The 22104-nt window shown below is 40.6% G+C and overlaps 1 protein-coding gene across 2 annotated transcripts in view; it reads right to left on the bottom strand.

The window, feature by feature from the left end:
* Positions 1 to 18926, bottom strand: part of pak5 (p21 protein (Cdc42/Rac)-activated kinase 5) — an 83432-nt gene extending 64506 nt beyond the window's left edge. Inside the window, exon 1 of one of the 2 annotated variants that reach the window (XM_074615526.1) lies at positions 18543 to 18926. The gene's annotated coding sequence lies outside the window, so the exon portion shown is untranslated. The remainder of the gene's footprint in view (positions 1 to 18542) is intronic. The other variant, XM_074615527.1, reaches the window with a different exon arrangement.
* Between the last annotated feature and the right edge of the window lie 3178 nt (positions 18927 to 22104).

Consider the following 22104-nt stretch of genomic DNA (forward strand, 5'->3'; position numbering starts at 1 on the left):
CAAAAAAATAAAACCCAAAATGTAATTACATTTTTTGCATGCTTGCTGACTGATTATCAAGACTGTACAGTTAGCTATGAATGCACCACTATTACGTGCCCCCCCAGCAAATAATATGACTAAGCAAAGAGAAAAGGCTGTTATTAAACTGTTACCTTTGTCCTCGAAGGTAAAATAGGGATTGCAGGAGATGAATGAATCTAGAGTGCAGGTATGTACCGAATGTCATTTTTTTTACATTTAAAGCTTCTATTGAGGTTTTCGAATGAAGCTTTAAATGTCTGTTGTCATATTTTATGACGTCATCACCCTGGGAAAAAAAAAACTAAATCCTCAATTTGAATAAGGTGATTCATCGGATTAAACGAGTTAGTCTTTTTTTTTTTTTTAAGTCAACTTTCTTTAATAAATGTAACTCGTCAGTTTCGTCAACATAGATACATGTAGGTGCGGACTGAGGACTGAACGCTGTAGCGCTCGCTGTATGTGTTTGAGAGAGTGACAGAGAGAGGAGAAGAGAAGGTGGACTATTGCACACAATGTTTCTGTAAGTTATTAATAACTGATTTGGACACTGCTTTGTCACTTTGTTTGAAGCTTCGAACTATTCGGTACAGCCCTGATAGAGTGAGAGCCAAGCAGGATAACCAAATCAATGGCCAGATGGTTTTCATCAACAAGAGTCAAAGATTCAGCCAACAGCATCTGGAGTAGCTATTATAGATTCATATGATTTTGTTATGTTTATACTTGACCTGATTGAAAGGTAATAGACAGTCAGACCAGTTAGCCACGTATTCATGTTGTTAGGGCAACAAACATTGATCAGCAGCATAAAAATATTGACCTATATATCACTGACTTTCATAAGGGGAGAAGCTATGTCCTGGAACTATGTGAAAACAAGATTATGGACAGAAAGTCAATGCTCAATGGTTTCAGTTTGTTATAAACCATGTCCCCAACAGGCTCTGTTGTCCAACATAACTACATCAGAATGATATTGGGTTCTGCGAGACAATTCCTCATTGCTGGCACAGTGCAAATACAGTGTAAAGATTCAGAATGCAGGTCTGGAAATAGTATAAAACTACGTCTACGGAGACTGTAATATCTACATTACATAGATACTGTGTATCAAACATAATGTGTAATATAGTTCAGTGGATTCTGTGAAAGCAAATACTGAAAAAGCCACGGAAAAACATAGCCACAGAGAAAAGACAGTCAGTGGCTAAAAGTATCAGCTCTATTGATCTAACAAGCCGTAATTCAATTCAGGCACCGGTCCAAAATAATAATACAGTCACTCAGTGCAGACTAACAACGAAGTAGCAAACTCAACCAGTTCCAGAAAAGCAGCAACAGATTCAGCAACGCTCAATAAGACACATCTGCATCACTCCCCCCTCGGCCCCCTTTCATCTCGGAAAGGTAACGCTGATGTTCACTTTACTGTTGTCTTTGAAATATTCCCTTTCATTTCAGCAGCCTTGCTTCAGCCCTTTGTCTCTGGAATTTTTCAGTTTGTGTTGACACATTATTATTATGTTATATAAAGCAGCATTATAGAATTGCAAATCTAAAATGTATTTGTATGATGTCACTAATCAATACTTTTAAAAGGTAAATCTGCATGAGATAATCAACACAGAGGTCAAAGGTTAAAAATCATCATCATGAACTGACCTACAGGGTGACAGTACTATATTGCTCGAGTTTGTGGAGCGCACAAAGTGAGTCATGTTCCAGAAAAACAAACAAATACAGATATGTAATGAGTTCAGATTGATCTATTGAGCGACTAAACACTCTCTAATTCACTTAGTATAAACTGAGCTGATGCACCTGAATGTCAATATCAGCATGGAACAGATCCCGGACCTCCTCCATTGATGGCAAAATGATCAATTGATACAGAGACCGGCTCATTTTCTGGTTTGTGCCAACACATACTACAATGTTCAATAGTAAAAGCTGAAACAAACATTTGTGGATTAACAAAATCTGTTCTCTATCCAGAGTCTCCAGGGGCAAGAAACAAAGCATCTCTTTGTCTTCTGGAAGATAAAACAAATGGCAGACGTAATTTTTGTTCCATGAAACATCTAGTAGTAGTGCAGCAGCTGTCAGAACTATAAACACTGAGAATTGTGACTACATATGACTTTTGACTGGTCTCCTGACTACAGAGTCCCTTGTCTACATGAAAGGCTAAATATAGCCGGTCTCTTTTCTCCACCAAACAGCTTTGGAGCTAATGTGGGCTGCTAGGCGGCGGTGGTTCGGGGTGTGAAACGATGACATGCGTCCAGCGGAGATGCTCTCATCAGCGGATCTCAGCTGCACAGAGTTTGAGGCTCAGCCCCCTGACTCATACCAGTCCACATGACTTCACACGCTGATGCTCGCTGATAACGGGCCGGGATTAGGGCCACCGTGTGTCGATATGTGAGCGAGTACATGAATGTGTGTGTGTGTGTGTGTGTGTGTGTGAGTGTGAGGCCAAATCTCCGTGGAAAAGCCACAGATATGCACACCCCATATAGCCACTGATTCCTGCCAGCAACCACCAGCAATACAACAGTGAGTGTCTGAAGCCCTAGTTCTCTATCTAGGGGTCAGGACATGCCTAGGGGGTTGCAACATGAATCTAAGGGGTCACAAGATGTTTACCATGGACCAAAAAAGAAAAAAGTCCTTTCTTTGTCAAGAACAAATCAAAAAGTAGACATTTTTTTGTATTAAGGGTCACAAGTCCAAGTGTTTAGAAACCACTGGACTATGGATAGGAGAGAGTAAGGATGGACTACTGAAAAGCTTGACTATTCAACTTTTGCTGGAGATAATAGAATGGCCAAAAGCTTTAAATCGCTGAGGAAAGTAACTAAAAATGAACAGGTAAATGAAATATATATCTAGGTCACTGATCAGTGCTAACAATACAAAATTGTGTAGGCAAGAAATAAACATTTGAAATACTTTAAAGTAGGGTTCTCAAACTTTTTGGGGTCAGGGACCCCTTACAGGGGAGAACATTTTCCAACGACCCCCTCTTAATCGTAACACCAATTAAGCATATGCTTACTACTATTTGTACTCTTAGATGCCATTGGAACTATATTCTAAAACTTTTCAATCGAAATACTTCAGAATTGTTTCATAGTGATAAACAGAAACATATTTAAATTGAAATCATGTAAGATAAGATGAGATGACTTTATTAGTCCCACAGTGATGTTATTGAACGTTAATACCACTTATATACCTTTAAACAGAGGGTGATTGAATTCAAATTGCAATTGGACTCAACATGACACCATTTTTAGCCTAGATTTCAAGTAATTGATCTTGAAAGTTTTCAGAAAATGAACATTAACAAGACTAGCATAGTCCAAATAAATCCAGAGTCTAAAGCTGACTTTCAGTAAGTGTTTCACCTTAGAAATAATGAACTTGCTGTGACACAATCATATCAGAGTTTCTATTGGCCCAAAACTAACATGGGTGGGAGTAATGGACACAATATGTTTGTTTTATTGGTGCAAATAGTTCCCATCTGTAGATTTGCACTTTTTAATGATACAGCACAATTTTATAATTTATAGCAAAGTTATGTCTAGTGAAGCTCGTCTTGCAAAACAGGAATGTGACCGACGTCGGAGGAAAACTAGTGTTGTGGGAGTGTGTGTGCACGAGCATCAGCGAAACAAGCGAGCAGCGGAGCACAAGAGTTAGTTTAGCTCTGAGAATATCAAGTGAATGTACAGTGGACGTTTGTGCAGAAATAAATGCTGCAGCTTCTCAAAACCAAAAGAGGTTTCTCGTGTCTTGTGTCCTGCTGCTGAGTGAAGTGAGGGGGCTCCGGAGCGAGTAACATTATCGTCTCCGACCAAAACTACGGTGTCCCCCCTCTGCCTTCTGGCCACGATCGGGACGCTGAAGCAGGAAAAGCTAACACTACAATCAACATCGGCCTGGCCTTCGATTCATGGAGAGACCTTCCTTTGGTCAGCTAACATTACTGCCGAGCATGTGAAATATATAGTGATATTGTGGTTTTAGCTGTCAATCACATGTGCGTCGCCTCACTGTTTTGACCTATGCTCACGAGCGCTAGCAACAGGACGCTGGCTGTTGTTGACTTATCAGCCACAGGTGTCGCTTTTAACAAGCAATTTCTGATTCTTACAGAGAGTCCCTTTAATGGTATTGAAGTGTAAAAAGGAGCAAAAGCCTTTTCTGTATTTCCCTGGTTGCTTTGGCTCTATTTTTCTCTGACTACTCCTGCCTTACTCATTGTATCCCATGAAGAATAAGAAGTAGGAGCAGATAATACTGTCAGAGCTAAAATCAGATGTGCAACTCATACAAAGTGAGACTGGGCGTGTTCTTAGTCTCAGATATCACACAGCTTAACTAGTAAGCTTATTTTTTCCCCCATCTCTTTCTCTTCACTCGTCTTTTCTTTTCCTCTCATTGTTTCACTCTGTCCTATCTTATCAGTTCATCTTAGCATTTAAAGTATAATTTGATGAAACCGTTCTGCTCTAAAGTCTCAATAATCTCTGACTACAACGTAATGTTTTACATAAACAGGATCACAAATGAATATGCCCATCACATATTTCAACATAAATGCTATAAATACATTGTAGCACATCCACACAAACACTTCACACAGATGTACTGACAAAGACAATGATTGGCATGAGCAAGATGTGAAGTAGCAGGCATAATGCGTGTCTATTTTTTCAAGGACAGTCTAAGATAGCTAACAGCAGTAATGTACTGATTTTTCATGTCAATGTCATCAAAATGCATCACAAATCACTGGAATCTAATTTTCCTGTGAGATGTCGAATTATATGCTTAACTAATGCCACTTATTTAAAAAAAAATCCTTAAAATCCTTGATAATGTGAGAGATCTGAGAGACAAGTTGGCACGGCAGGGGTGTCAAGCTTTGATTTCTCCACATACTGAGGAAGTGTGCATGAGGCCGTTTTTAGAGGGTGGGGAATTTCGTTTGGCCTTTCCAAAACTATAAAATACGAGAGGATAGGGGTCGGGAAAAAAATGTATACAGCATAGTATCGGGATATTTTGCGTGGCAATATAGTGTATCGATACACGGACGTCAAGTATCGAGTCAAGTCAAGTATCAAACTATTAATCTCTTAACAATCCGGTGGCCCGCCAGCTGGCCCGGCCACTATTCCGTCTTTCAGAGGATGTAGCGGGCTCAGTCTTAAAGCTAGCATGAAGATACTGATATCATAGATAGTATAATTGGTACAAACCGCGTCATGTTAGCTTGTCGGCGAAAAAATGCTAAATAACGCTCCAAAGTTACACTAAATTATGGTGAGGAAAAACTGGCATGGCCATTTTTAAAGGGGTCCCTTGACCTCTGGCCTCAAGGTATAAAACTATGAGATGAACAGAGTGAAAATGGTATCTTATTAGATAAAACAAATGTTGACAAACTGCATAATTTGCAGTTGGAAAACGGTAGTAAATCACAATATAGCTTATTGCAAAATGTTTAAAATCGCAACAAGATCGTATCGTGCTTTGAGTACCTTGATAATATCGTATCGAATCGGTGATTCCCACTCCTCATAAATGTAAGGAATAGGCTATATTAAACAGTGTGTTTATCTGCTCTAACATAAGCTGCAATCCTTAGCATGTCTGGCTGGATAGCTTACAACCTACAGTAGTAACCGTTACTTCCAAGACCAAAGAAGACATTATAAACAGCTACAATAGTTTGTGGGGTTACAGGATACAAGTGGCGTTAACGTACTTAAGAAATATCAAACAGCTGGAGACAGCATATTCAACCGATTCCTGGAGCTAACGTTAGCTTAGCTTGCTTCAGCTGATAAAATCAGCTCGAGGCTTTTGTCATTTCAGTCAGCAGAAAAAAAACACATTCAGAAACTGTGTTGCTCATGAAGATATCCAGCAATACCCCGAGCTACTGTGTGTAAACCATGACAGCTCTTAGATCCATTTCCTACTACTAGCACACAAATACACACACTCACACACACACACACACGCACACACACACACTCACTTCAGGGGGATTGACTGGAGCTAGCTGAGAAAGTAGCAGCCATCATTACCTTGTCTGCTTGTAAACCACGAGGGCTAGAGCAATCATCACCCTTTAAACACAACGTTTCCTATTACTCAGCGCGCACGCACACACGCACACAAATACACGCACACACACACACACACACACACACACAGGCTCACTCATGGTCCATTTCTGCAGATGGATAAATTACAGGGAGGGAAATGCACAGTGGCACCGCCGTACGAGGCAGAGGAAATGAAGAGGCTTAGCTGGAAGGATAATAGAACGGCGGGGGGAAAAACAAAAGCCAAATAATTCATAATGCATTGTTGCATGCTGCATAACTGCACAATCAGGAGAACTGCCTTTTTTTCCCGGAGCATTACAAAAGAGACGAGACAGCATGCTTACGGGGCTGAAAGAGGTGAAGGACCTAGTTTCTGCTGCTGGCTTTTTAGGTGAAGGAGGTCATGCTATTTTTAAACCAGACACTGTAAACGGAAGCGACTGAATATGATGCTACATGAGGAACGCATGAGTGACAAGACAATTACCTAATCTACCCACATGGATTCAGGGATAATCACTTTAGAATTACATGATCCCTTTGTTAACCAATTAGAAATCTGGGATTAACTGTTGCCATTAGAGGGGTCTACCATTTTGTTTGCTCTGTTGCAGTAAAACTCACAACAAACAAAGATGTGCAGCCCATTTATATTTCAGCAGCATGCGGCTTCCTCCTCCTCCTCTTCCTCTTCCTCCTCCCCCTCCTCCTCCTCCTCCTCCTCCTCTTCTTCTTCCAGCATCTCACGGCTGACTTAGGGAGTTGTCTTTTCTTTTTTCCTAAACACACGGGGGGTTTAAAAGAAACTCGTGCCTGGCTTAATTAGAGCTAGCGCTGTGAACGCCGCACACCCAGAACCCTGCGAGGCTGCTGGAGCTCCTCCGAAGAAAAAAAAACAGCCCGGCAAGCAGGCGCACAACAAACCCCCATGGAGTACATACAGCTAACAAGCCTATATGCTGCACATTTAGCCTCCCCTTACACTAATAGAAAGCTACATTTAACCCAGCTACGAATTAGCAAGTCAGTCCAAACGCATGCTGCTTCCTGTACATATAGACACCGGTTCATCTGCACAATGCTGCTTTTAAATGCTATTAAGACTGCAAACAATAGGTGCATGATGTAGTTGTAAATTGTGAATAGTCGGCCGGTACATACTAACAAATAGTTCAGGATTTGATATGGGTCTTATAGCATTACACTCCACAAATATAGAAGTATATCAATCAATCTAATGGGTGCACTACAAGAGCATTGCCTGCAGCTGCCGCTCTGACAAGTTACACAGCGTTAACATGCCATACACGTCAGATCTCTTTTTTTTATATCAGCTAAGTCTCTGCATCCCTCTTTTGTTGTAATTTCCTGCAGTTTCATGCCCAGGCATCAAAGAGAGCACAGCTGTGTCACTGGATGAACGCTTTAATCTATTCAGCCGGCGCATCTGTGTGCTCTGTGTTACGCTACGTCATTAGCCGCCCGCCATAATGTGTATTTGTGTGTGTGTGTGTGTGTGTGTGTGGCTGGTTAGGGTTATGTGAGTATTCATGTGAGGGGCATATGCATTCGGTCATGCACACATACAGTATGCATGAGTCCGGCTGCATATGTCCGTGTGTGCTCTCATGCGGGAATCAGAGTAAATATACACAGTGACAAACACACACACAGATGATGACATGAGAGGATAATGAGGGACTTTTTTATGCCCGAAGTTGTGTTGGGTTCCCGGGCCGTTGGCCATATTAAGACATCACATCGCAGAACGCTAATCTATGTGATGGTCAAGTTTCCAAGCGGTGCTAAATTTAGGTCGGATCGCTGCTTTTTGACTGACAAGGGATGAGAAATTCTACGTAGTCGCAGAAAAGAGGAGGGATGGTGAGAGAAGAAGCGCAGCTCGACAGGAGATCCCCACAAGCCATCATCCTCATCCTCATCCCAGAGTACTAATACAGTTTCGACACTGTTGTCCAGAAAAACACGTCTGTGTTTACAACGCCACATCAGCTGACACATGAGCACATCCACCGCGTTGACCGAAAAGCATGGCAGGAATCTCGATTGCGAAATTGACTCTGGGAACTGAACGGAGTCGATTTTTATAGAGCCACAAACCAAATGTTAGGATAGATTAGATTGTCTTGGCTCATATAAATCATTGTCAACTGACTGCGTCCAATCAGAAAGTCATCTATTCTGTATAATTAGCTTAGAAACAGGATGCTATTTGTCTTCTGAAATGCTGATTGAATGAATTTCACTCATTTGGTCAGAACGAATGGGGATCCAAGCACTCGCTGGTCAATAGGAGGACGCAGTTGTCCAGTTTAAGCTCAGTCGCTTTGACAAATTATGGATTGATGTTTAGTTAAATCAGACCTTAACATTAGAGGGATTTAGTCCTGTTGACTATTTGCTAAATCTCTCCCCTGAACAGTGATTATCCAATCATTGCTCAGCAACCATAACTAGGCACAACAGGCTTACCAAACTATTGATTTCTCTACATGTTCAAGTCGCGTGCTCGGGGCTGTAGTAAGAGCGATACATTGCATTCAAAGAGTTTTGAGGGTGGTGTCTTCTTTAGCCTTTCCAAAACCAAAAACGGTCATGTCTAAAAGGTGAAGCACAAATTGCAAACTCTCGCGAGATGGTCAAGGTTAGGCATTGACCTTGAATGGTTAAGGTTAGGTTGTCGGGCAGCAAGTTTTCGCAAGAGTTTTTGTAAGTTTTCGCAATTTGGCGGTTACCTTAGCCTTAACCTTAGTACATAGACACAATCACCAAAAACATAAAAGAAAGAATTTAAGGAACCAACCAAAGCTGCAAATATTGCATGTTCGGCTAAAAAGCTTAAAATCTAGTATCCAAGCCTTACAGTAAATTGTTAATGGTCTACTTTAGTTTGTGGGGTTACAGGTCACACATCCACTGTGAGGTATTTGCCCACTGTTTAGGCGAATGTTAGCAGTTCAGTCCTGCTCCTTATTGTATTAGTTTACACTCAAGCAACCCCAGCCAAACTTATTACCTGAGATAACGTTACATTTGCCAAACATATAGTTACGTCTTATCCTAAAACCCTTAATTTTCTCTTTTAACAGTAAAATATGAACAAGTATTTAAGCTAAGCAACTACACAGGGTTATGTTATATTACATTTGTCCTTATGGTGCCTTCAAATGAAACTCGTGAGCTCGTGTTTACAACATGGGAAGTCAATATTATGTAGCTATGTATAACCATCAAGTTCGCGTTCAAGACCCCTTATAAGATTCTCCTTCTAAAATTAGTCAGCAGGAAACATTCTCCACGAGAGACAGCGTTTTCAACCTACTAAAGGAGCTAACGTTAGCTTAATTTGCTAGCTAGCTAGCTGGATTACAGCTGATCAAATCTGACAGCGGCAGTCGTCATTTCAGCCAACAAAATCAACGGTTGCGGGCAAGAAACTAGAAGTATCAAAAAGTAACTAAAGGAGGGCAAACAGTCAATCATACTCAAATGAAACAATGTCCTAAAGGTCAGACTGGTGAAAGTACACAACGGTCAGGTTTGGGCCAATGTTGCACGCCGTCTCATAATTACCCCTCAGATGGGGGATACATCGTGCGGATGGCGGATAGGATGCTATGATGTAAGCCTCAGTGCGATAGCAGCCCGCATCTCCAACCTCTCAGTTCCCTTTGAAGTCTCCCCATGGGGGTGCGGGGAGCTGGGGGTTGGTAATGAATCAAGCTGAGCCATAATGAATGTCCTTATTCAAGTCTGCTTTGATGAAATTCCACCTGACTGATCTCAAATCACAGAACAAAACAGCGAGAGCTTGCTGACAACTGTTATGAAAGCTATACTGGCTGGCAATATGATGGGAGAGCGTTGATCGACTTCAAGGATCCCTTCAGGATACTTTACTCCGCTTCTTAACTTCCTTCCTACTTCCTCCGTGATCAGTCACTGAGTAGGATGAAATCTGATGAGTGTCTACATTTGCACTAATGTTTACGGTCGTCATACCTCTACAATGCATCTCTATAAGAAGAGAATACACCCAGAGGAGAATTGAAACAAATGAGACATAATTTATGGTTGTAATCCTGAACTGGGACCTGGTGTTACAAATATGCACATGTGCAGCAATAAAGATTTATGAGCTCCATAGAGTGATTTACCCAGTGTGAGCCTTGTCCATTGTGTAAATACATCAAACACATTAAGACGTCATAAAATACACTGAACTGATCTTCACTCTAGAACAATAACCCTGTTAACAAAGTTGACATAATGAATACATTACGAGCTGCAATCTCACTCGTCTCACAATTCATTGCAAAATCACTGTCAGTGTGCCGCATTAGGCCATAGAAATGAGCAAAATGGCTTTTTTCACACTTCGTATGAGATGAGGTGCGGCGGCACTGTCGACATGCTTTGTGGAAGTCTGGGGCCCATCTGGAGGCCTGCGGTATTCACGATAGGTAGAAGAGACTGCCAGGAGTAACAAAAGAAGTAAGTAATTATATAGAGGGATCTCATAGACAAAGCAATAGACTGCCAACGGCATTTAGCTGTGCACGCATAGCAGAAACTGCTGCTGCTGCTCCAGGTTATGAGTTGTGTTTATGACGGTTCGCTTTGCAACTTTTAGTGTTTAAGTAATACTGCAGTAAAGATTGCATTTTAAACAACAGTGAAAACCAGGTCTGTGTGAGGTTTACACTTACAGTATGCCTCTTTTCCCCTGGCTCGACTCAACTCGACTCACTCTTTTTTGGTTTTCTATTGACAAAAGTTGTGGATAGTACCTGCTACTTATTTTGGTATCATCTCCGTTGAGGTTCCAAGCGAGCTGAACCGATACTAGAAGGTGGAGTCAAAACACCGCAGACCACTGATTGACCTGGTCAGAGAATCGTCACCAGAATCGTCACTTTTTTAAATAGCCATGCTACATTACCAAGGCTGTCACGAAAACCAATTTTTGTCTACAGTAACGCCATTGATTTACATTATGATGCGTTCAGGCTCTATTCAGTATTGGGCGAAGGTAAATTCTACATCATGTGTTCAAATGTAATCTTGTAAATGTAGTTTTTGGCAAGAAACTTGAATAAATACATGTTTGAAGGACACATTTTCACAGCAATATAAAACAGATAATAGAGAGGGAATTATGACCTGTTTTATGCAAACGGTAATAAAGGAGTGTATGTTGAAGTACAGGGGATTTATTGTTTTACTTAGTTTTTTTTCCGCGGTATCGAATTGGTATCGAGAATCGTGGAATTTCACTGGTATTGGTATCGACTACTACATTTCTGGTAACGTGACACCCCTACAAGCTACCGTCAATCGATTGATCGAGATTTTAAAAAATGGCAGACCGCATTACCATGACGTGGTTAATGGATGAAGTGCAGCTGTCGCGTTGAAGATGATGTCACGGCAGTTTCACGTGGCGTTGCTATGACGATCAGCTAAGAATCACACCTACATTGACGTGGTACTATGTGCAATGGACAACAAAATCTAGAAATGTACCTGGTACCAAAAGTGATTCGATTAAAGTCAAATCAAGCTGTAGCACGCAGTGGAATTGAGGTATTAAGAGTTCAACCAAACTGGTAAATAGTAAATGAACTTGCATTTATATAGCGCCTTTCTAGTCTTCCGACCACTGAATGCGCTTTACACTACATGTCACAATTCACACATAAAAGCTCATTCACACACCGATGGCACAGCCTGCAGGAGCAACTTGGAGTTCAGCATCTTGCCCAAGGACACTTCAACATGTGGACTGGAGCAGCCGTGGAACGAACCACCGATCTTCCAATTTGTGGATGACCTGCTTTAACTCCTGAGCCACAGCCGTCCCAACATAGGAAGAGTCGATTAAGTCAAAATCAAGTTGAGAACAATGAATATAACAAGGTAGGCACCAGCTTTTGTGTCTGCTTTTATTCAAACTACATTTTAGATTAATTCTCATATTAAGAACATATTCTTTATCACTGACATACATTTATTTGAGAGTTAATATGTTTTAGAAACTAAATGTACTCCCAGTCTGCCTCTTTAATTCTTAATGGGCTGTCCTGAAAGGGCAGAACTGACCTGTGTAATATGGTGGAAATGAAACAAATGAGAGCGACGCTGGTTTTCTTTTGCATCGATACAGATGAAGAAAACGTTGCACATTCATAGTCCTAAAACCGCAGTCTCAAAAAGCACTCTGGGGGAAAGGCGCAGACACAGCAATTGGCTTTCTAAGGCTTCCCATTCTAAACAGGTATCGCTTTAATAGTGATTAAACTGGAATTAGGCTCCAACTGGTTACTACAGCAGTTTACCAGTACAATTCGTGCACACAAACACACACAGAAACAGGAAATGTAAGGCCTCTATTGCACATGTACAACCATGCAGAATCACCCTCCCTTTTTGCCAACATTCAGGCATGTTAACACTTCACAAACACACACGTTCACCACCACGCTCGCACAGAAATAGCGTAACTCCCTCAGCCCGGAGGGCGGGTGACAGAGCTGGAAGGGCCAGCACTGTGCTGGGCAGCAACAGAGGCAGATGCAGCGCTCGGTGGCCTGAGGGCATCGCTGGGTATTCAAGCTTCACTGGGCCTCTTCATCGGTGCCCTCTGATGCCTTAGCTCCATGACCAACGGCACACACACACACAGAGCCAGCACAGAGCCAGTCGGGCCTTTCCAGCCTTTCGTACAAGAGGGGAATCGGGAAAGAAGTAGAACAGCCTCATTGAGAGCAGACACACACAAGTTAGACTGAGAAAACGGTAGAGGATGTAGGTTATGGTGGACTGTGTCTCCTCTGCTATGCTATTGGAGTATCTAGGTTAACTCTTTAAGTGTGTGTGTGTGAGTGTGAGTGTGAGTGTGTGTGTGTGTGTGTGTGTGTGTGTGTGTGTGTGCGTGTGCGCGTGCGCGCGCGCGCGTGTGTGTGTGTGTGTGTGCGTGTGTGTTCTCTGTCTGAGAAAGGACACAGACATGACACAGCTCAAAGACAGGCAGTACAACATTTTAGATCCACGACATTTTATGTGGGCTGCTGAATGTCAGATAACACCAGATGCTGTGCAAGATCTACTTTGATTTGTAAAGCTTAATTGTAAGTTCACCACCAGTTTACATTATAAAGACATGATGCAACACCTGTACTAGGGCTGTGTATTGGCAAGAATGTGGCGATACGATACACATCATGATACAGGGGTAACAATTCAATATATAGCGATATATTGCCATACTGTAAGCAAGGAGATATATTGTGATTTTTTTTTATTTAATTTTAGGAAAACTATCTTAGCATAAAGGACAGAAATGCACAATTTTAGAATAGGCAAAAATAACACATTTATACTGTGTGTAAACTATATGGGTTTTGCCACAAAGTCCATGTGATTATCATAAAGTGAGCATGTCTGTTAAGGGGAGACTCGTGGGTAGTCATAGAACCCATTTGCATTCATATATCTTGAGGTCAGAGGTCAAGGGACACCTTTGAAAATTGTCATGCCAGTTTTTCCTCCACAGAATTTCGCATTAGTGTGGAGTGTTATTTAGCATCCTTCGCGACATGGTTGGCGCCAATGGATTCCTTAGGTTTTCTCGTTTCATATGATGCCAGTATCTTCACTCTGGCTTTAAAACTGAGCCCGCTACAACCTCCCAAAGATCGAATAGCGACCAGGCCCGACGGCGGGCTGTCGGGTTTTTAAGAGGTTAATTAAAAATTGATACAGTGTTTTGGAGAATCAATACAGTATTGTACAATATAATATTGTGTATGGATATTTTCTTACACCCATAACCTGTACCATTTACTACTATATGTGACATCCATTCTACAGCCTGTAACGACACTAACATGAAGCCTACTATATGCACACACATGATATCTTCCTATATCACTCTAAATTGCTTCCTGTTCATGTCTCCTCCTCTGTCACAATGTCTCTTTAATACGCTCAATCAGAAAACACAAGGGAAGCTTCTTTTTTTTTTTAATCCCGGGACAAAAAACAGCAAAATGCAATAACCTGGGACAAAAGTGCTGACATCTGAAGATGAGCGTGGCGTTCAGACGGGCTGCTCGGCTGCAGCTGAAATGAGCAGAAGCGACAGACTGAGAGGAGGCAAGACCCCCTACACAGACAGACAGACAGGCACTCCTTTTATAGACTCTTTGTACTCGTCTCCGGCCTTCTGATCCTCTTATTCTCCCCCTTCTTTTTCCCCTCATCTTTATTCTTCACTCCCCCATTTTATCCCAATACTTTACCCATCTGGATATTCCTTCTGGGATGCAGCTCATCTCTCTATCCTCATCCCCCCCCCCTCTCCTATGGTCACCTGTCCTGCTCTTCCTCTTCTCTGCCCTCCTCTCATAATAACCTTTCTTCTCACGTCTCTATCTATTCCGCCGTCTTCCTCCCTCTCTGTACTTCTCTCTTCTCTTCCACTCCTCTATCCGAAACCTTGTTTGCATGCTCCCTCACTCCGCTCCTTGATTAGCGAGATCGACCAGCGCAAGTCCGCCAGACACTTGGTTAAAAATGGCCAATGAGTCTTTTCGAGGGGGGCTCCTATATATAAATAAAGGGCTGAATCAGACGCTTCAATTACAGATAACACATTCCCACCTTTGCATTTCAAACACTATTTAACCACAGAGAGAGCGATAGAGATGTTGGCCACATGAGGTCAGTCTTGAAGGACCAATAGAGGAGACGTAATACAGTGTGCATAGCAAAAAGGGTGCTAGATTTCCTTCTTCTGGTCAAATTATTCATTGTACGACTCCCCCTGACTCTTATGTAATTGTGAATGTGTGCGAGCGAGGACGACTGCCTCCTCATAGACAGCAAGAGCAGTCTAGTGCAGAGCCATAGGGACTAAAATAGTTAGTCATGTGGTCATTATCGCTATCCTCTTTTTTAAGTACTCACCCCGTATCCAGAAACATTAAAAAGGAGAGGACCTTCGAGTGGGTCTGTGCATGTGTCTGCGTGCAAGGTTGAGAGAGAATGACAACCAGAAAGAGAGAGAAGGCAGTGAGGTTGTGGGATTGTGATAACTTCAAAGGTTATTATTATTATTACTGCAGGCTGAAGCCATGCTCTGGCATCCCTCAAGCTTTGATCATTATGTAAAGCTGTTGTGCTCGGTGCTGCCACCGAATACATTACAGAGTGGATAACCAGGGAGTACGAACACGGACCGACACATTGACTCAGCTAAGTTTCTTCCAATTTTAAAATAACACGCATCCCATCGTCTGTAAAGGACAAACAAAGAGAACCGTTTATCTGATTTCACCATGACGTGTGATCTGGAGCTGCAGATGGTCTGAGAGATCGTACACCACCATCAATGATATTTAAAGGGTCACTCCACCAATTTTACACGTGAGGATCAGTGTACTAGTCACAAGAAGTACCACACGGCCTGCGAGAACAGTTGTATAATGTCTATTTTGGTTCTGGAGGAGTTTTTTGTTAAGTCTGGGAGAATAATGATATCATCAAGGTTATCTCTGCTTTGGTTTGGTGACAAATTTATTACAGAAAGACTGCAAAAAAAAAACTTGTGGCATAAGAATAGAGGTCAAAGTGCAGCAGTTTAGTGAAAGGACCTGTTAAGGTCAGTTCAGCCACCATAATTTTCTGCTGAATATAATAATATGTAGGGCTGTGGTAGTCAAGGAATTTCCCCTGCGGTGACAATGGTTGGCTCAACAGTGCGATATGCGGTATTATTAAATGTTCTTTTGCAAATTACCTCATTTATCCTGATTTTAGTGCTGTATAAATAAGCTTTATTGTAAGGCCATTATTAGGTATATTGTTGCTTTTTAAATGACAAAAATGACAGTTTTAAAACTAATGAAATACTTGTTTGTTGTTAAATGCAGAACACAGAAGGGCAATGAGGGGCAGTGGGGGGTTTTTTCAGCTGAGACGCTTTGATTGCATCTGGTTGCCATGATATGGAATATCCGCAGAAGTAAAAATGTCCGCACAAGGTAGAGTACTTGCTCTGGATATATGCGAAATATGCGGCGCTCCCATTGCAAAGAATTTAAAAAGAAAAAATGTGAACATAGCAGCTGTGGCGGTTAATTGGCATCCCCTGCGGTTGGCTTGTCAATAGTGTGGTATTGCAATCTTGCGGTACAGTTCTAAGAATATGATAGATTTATTGTATATAAACTGATATTATAAGGTATAGTATGACTATAGAGTAATTCATCGGCAGGTAAAATGTCACATATTTTTCAGCAGTGACAGCCCTGAAGACCGAGATGGCCAACTGCTGCCTTAATTAATCCAATGATGAATAAATGCAAACTGCTGAAATACGACCCTAGATGATGATTATCCAGCCATATTCTGATTAATCATTGCCAAATAACCCTCACAATTTCCTCAACCACAAGGTGACATCCTCAAAGGTATTGTTTGAACCCAAATCCAAAGCTACTATCACATAAGGGAGAGAAAAGCAGCAAATCCTCCTCCTCACATTAGAGAAGCAAGACTATATACTGTATATAAAACTATATAACTACAACAACAGACATCAACAACAGAACACCTCAACATTAGCCTACTATAGGCCTGTTCACCATATCATTATCATCATTACAATATATCAACATCATTAAAGTGCTCTTCATATAAGGTCATAAGGTGCAGCATCCTCACACACAGAGGTTCAGTCATTCTTTTGTTTCAGAGTTTGTTCAACAGTGCAATACTGGTAGTCACAAATGATCTACGAGCCCGATCGGTTCGGAGTGATGGCACCCTATATCGTCTACCTGATGGTAACTAAATAGGGTATGTGATGCCTCTCTAATAATCGCCTGCCCTTTCCTCATCACTTGGGACTCACAGGTCATCGTCATGAAATGATGCTGTTGTCCAGCAATTGACTATCTTAAGCAGTTTGTTTTTATTATTCACCGACAATCAAAAGTATCAGCCAATAGAACAGAAGGTTAAAATGCTCTCCACAAAGGAGCGATAGAAGAGGACCAATATATGTCAGTTTAAACATTAATTATAGATGCTGCAGACCTTTCTAATAGATAGCATCTGTGTTCAAATTCCATGACAGTTTGGCATCTATTATTGTTCCTTAATATTTGTAGTCATCTATCACTTCAATACCCTCCCCATTAATGGTCATTTGATCTAGATCTAGGTAGTGTTTTATATTTTTGCTTGAAAAATTACAAAAAAAAGACTGATCAACTATGAAAGATAGTTGATTCCTTTTCTGCGGATTGACTAATAGACTGTTTCAGCCCCATTACTTTGCATTAGGATGGTAGACTGTAGGTCATAGTTAGCTCCCTTTATACTTACATTCCTCCCAGATAGATAAATACTGCATCCACTGTATCTCCTATAGGACATGAGAGTAAGCAACATTGGTATATGATCCATCTTCTAGGGCAAAATATAGGCCTCCTGACAGCTTTAGAGGTGTTGTGCTACATGTTATTATTGCCCCTATTAATAGGAGTGTTGCTGTTAGGGCGATTATGAGCTTATGAGGGGGGAACCCCAGCTCAGAGGGCCTAGCCACCACTTTTAATTTTCGTCTACACATTCTAATCCGAAAGCCACATTGAACTTGAAAACAAGCCATCTGTTCCTGCCCTTATACCTGGCCTACATTAGCCTGAGCAGCACACACACTCCACACTCTGGCTGGCTGGGCTGCAAGCAAAAAAAAAAAAAAAAAAACATGGGCAGTGCAAAATACATGTGCACTGACATCATCACTGTCATAAATGAGGAGTAGTGCTGCAATAAAACAAAGAGATATAACAACATGAGAGTCCATTAAGGCTGTAAACTCACCATAGCCTACTGTGAGCTACATTATAAGGATATAGGTGCATTATTTTCCAGCCATCGACCACAATTCCTCCTCATTTGAGAAACAATGACAGCATTCAAGAGAAACCAGGCCTTCACAATCTATTTAGCAACATGCTTATAGGTGTGATGCCCACCCCAGTTCAATACCAAGGACAGCGGTCGACGCACGGAGAGCCTGACAGCCATGACAACACATGCACACTACAAAATGACTGATTCATTTCTGCACGGATGCACCACAAGCAGCGACACAAACCTGCTCCTGAATGACACTGCTGTTTCTGTGTGATGCATTAAACCCGCAGACACAAAAACTAAACCCTTAGATATGCATTTCGTCTTTGCAGAGCGGCTTCTTTTGCACCCCTGCAAGAAGAAGAAGCAGCAGCCACATTTTTAACCATCGTCCAAAGCGCGTCTGTCGAATAATACAAATGCTCTTACCTGCTTGTCTCGGGGGGGTTGAAGAGCTCACATGTCCCGTCGCTTATTTTGGTCTGTTATAGTGGATATTATTATTATTACAGTGTGTGTGACACCGTTATGTGTCTGCCAGCGCCATGTTATTATCACTGAGAGGACTGTGCGGTCCTGACTGTGCGCTACATCCGGGCTCGTTGAGGAGGAGAGCGAATGAGCGCAGTTTGAGGCGGTGGAGAGGAAGGAGAGGAGAGAGCTCTGGAGATGTAGATGTAGAGAGAGGAGCACCTGTACTGAGCAGAGGGACGACTCTCTCTCTCTGTCTCACGTCGACGTTACCTCAGTTAGACCCTCACCTACATTCACTATAAAGACCTTTTACTGTGGAGCTCCCAGCTGAGGAGGTCTTCTGTTCACTGTCCAAGAACTGTCATATTAAACACCTGACACACACCTGAGACCAATATAGTGTTGCCATGGGGAGTGTGTGAAAACTATCTAGTAAGCAAGCACTTAGCTAAGCTAGGTTAAAAGTAAAGTGGTTAGTAAGTAAATAGCTAAAAAATAATGAATAAATGGTTAAAAATTATCATTTTAGCTATAATAATGGATGTTTCAATAAAATAGATAGCAAAAAGTAGCCCTATTGTGTAGTTAATTGATGGATATAGCTAGTAGTTAAAAGAGATAAGGTAGCCTACTGTTAGGCTAGCTCAAAGAGTAACGTTGGTTAAATGGTTGAAATAGCTAAAAGTAATGAATAAATGGTTAAAAATGATCATTTTAGCTATAATAATGGATGTTTAAATAAAATAGATAGCTAAAAGTAGGCCTATAACCTAGTTAATTGATAGGGTTGAAATAGTTGCTATTAGCTTACTATTAGCCTAGCTCAAAGTGTGAGTAACGTTAGCTAAACGGTTGAAATAGCTAAAAGCAATGAATAAATGGTTTAAATTGATAGCTAGCTAAATGTAGGCCTTATGAAAAATGTTTGGAAATTATCATTTTAGCTAAAAATTACGGATGTTTCATAGAAAGATAGCTAAAAGTAGCCCTATAGTGTAGTTAATTGATGGATATAGCTAGTAGTTAAAAGTGATAAGGTAGCCTACTGTTAGCTTAGCTAAAAGTAATGAATAAATGGTTAAAAATGATCATATTAGCTATAATAATGGATGTTTAAATAAAATAAATAGCAAAAAGTAGGCTTATAGTCTAGTTAATTGATAGGGTTGAAAGAGATAATGTTGCCGTTAGCTTACTGTTAGCCTAGCTCAAAGTGATGAGTAACGTTAGCTAAACGGTTGAAATAGCTAAAAGTAATGAATAAATGATTAAAAATGATAATTTTAGCTATAATAATGGATGTTTCAATAAAATAGATAGCAAAAAGTAGGCCTATAGCGTAGTTAATTGATAGATAGTAGTTAAAAGAGATAAAGTAGCCTACTGTTAGGCTAAAAGTGATGAGTAACGTTAGCTAAACGGTTGAAATAGCTAAAAGTAATGAATAAATGTTTTAAATTGATAGCTAGCTAAATGTAGGCCTTATGAAAAATGTTTGGAAATTATCATTTTAGCTAAAAATTACGGATGTTTCATAGAAAGATAGCTAAAAGTAGCCCTATAGTGTAGTTAACTGATGGATATAGCTAGTAGTTAAAAGAGATAAGGTTGCCTACTGATAGCCTAGCTCAAAGTGATGAGTAACGTTAGCTAAATGGTTGAAATAGCTTAAAGTAGCCTAATGGATAAACGTTTGAAATGATTAGCTACAAGCAGTGAATAAATGGTTTAAATTGATAGCTAGCTAAATGTAGGTCTAATAAAAAATGGTTAAAATTATAATTTTAGCAAAAAATTACGGATGTTCCATAGAAAGATAGCAAAAAGTATCCCTATAGTGTAGTTAATTGATGGATATAGCTCGTAGTTAAAAGTGATAAGGTAGCCTACTGTTAGCTTAGCTAAAAGTAATGAATAAATGGTTAAAAATTATCATATTAGCTATAATAATGGATGTTTAAATAAAATAAATAGCAAAAAGTAGGCTTATAGCCTAGTTAATTGATAGGGTTGAAAGAGATAATGTTGCCGTTAGCTTACTGTTAGCCTAGCTCAAAGTGATGAGTAACGTTAGTTAAACGGTTGAAATAGCTAAAAGTAATGAATAAATGTTTTAAATTGATAGCTAGCTAAATGTAGGCCTTATGAAAAATGTTTGGAGATGATAATTTTAGCTAAAAATTACAGATGTTCCATAGAAAGATAGTTAAAAGTAGCCCTACAGCATAGTTAATTGATGGATATAGCTAGTAGTTAAAAGAGATAAGGTTGCCGTTAGCTTACTGTTAGGCTAGATAAAAGTGATGAGTAACGTTAGCTAAATGGTTGAAATAGCTTAAAGTAGCCTAATGGATAAATGGTTTAAATTGATAGCTAGCTAAATGTAGGCTTAATGAAAAATGGTTAAAAATTATCATTTTAGCTATAATAATGGATGTTTCAATAAAATAGATTGCAAAAAGTAGCCCTATAGCCTATTTAATTGATAGAGTTGATAGAGTTGAAAGAGTTGCTGTAAGCTTACTGTTAGCCTAGCTCAAAGTGATGAGTAAATGGTGGAAATTTGCTTGTTAGTATCCTAATGGATAAACAGTTTATATGATTAGCTAAGTAGTAAATAAATGGTTTAAATTTATAGTTAGCTAAAAGTTAAAGATAAACAGTTGAAATAGGTAAAAGTAGTAAATAAATACATTTCCAGCTTCCACATAGCCCACATCAGGTAGTAGCCTAGTTGTATGACCGCAAACTCAACTAAACTGGCCCCAAACATTGACAGTTCAATTATATGAAAAAAATATTGTAACAACATCCACTTTTATATAATTAAAGGTGCTAAACATGGGATTGGGAACATTTCTATTGTCTCTCAACAGTGTTTACCTGGGGTGAACCGGAGGGTGGCTGCTACGCTTCCGCGATGACGCCGTTGGTCGGGACGGTGTTATCAGCTGTAACCGCCGTATGAGAGCAATGCAGAGTGGCGGCTGTGAGCTAGCCAGCGGGGCACGCTCACATGCACGAATATGCACTCAAGCATGGCCGGCAGGACAATGTGAACAAAGAAAGAAGTATAGAACTATCAGTGAGTTCCAATCTGCGTACTTCCATACTTACACTTACAAATTTGAGTGCATAAGTGCGTTCACACTTTGAAGTACGGCAAAATGCAGTGCGAAGTACCCGGATGTTGTACTCAAAACGGTCAAATTGTTGAGTGTGACACTTTTCACACTCAATTGTCGCCATCTTGGCTACGTAGCGGAAGGGGCGGGACCATGACCACTATTCAAACATGTGAAAATGGCGGCAGATGATGCAGGAGCTTTTGCGGTGCTGAACAACGTACCTCATGGATGTCTATGGGCTACGTAGATAACAGAATAAAACAATACAATACGTAAACATACCGGTGCATTTTAAGCCAACAGGAGGACACATCGTCAGCGTAGTCGACGATGTTGGAAACGTAATTTCCACTTTGCTTTCATTTTTTGTGTATTCTTGATCAACAAAG

Source organism: Sebastes fasciatus, chromosome 18 (genome assembly GCF_043250625.1).
Source record: "Sebastes fasciatus isolate fSebFas1 chromosome 18, fSebFas1.pri, whole genome shotgun sequence".
NCBI lineage: Eukaryota > Metazoa > Chordata > Actinopteri > Perciformes > Sebastidae > Sebastes > Sebastes fasciatus.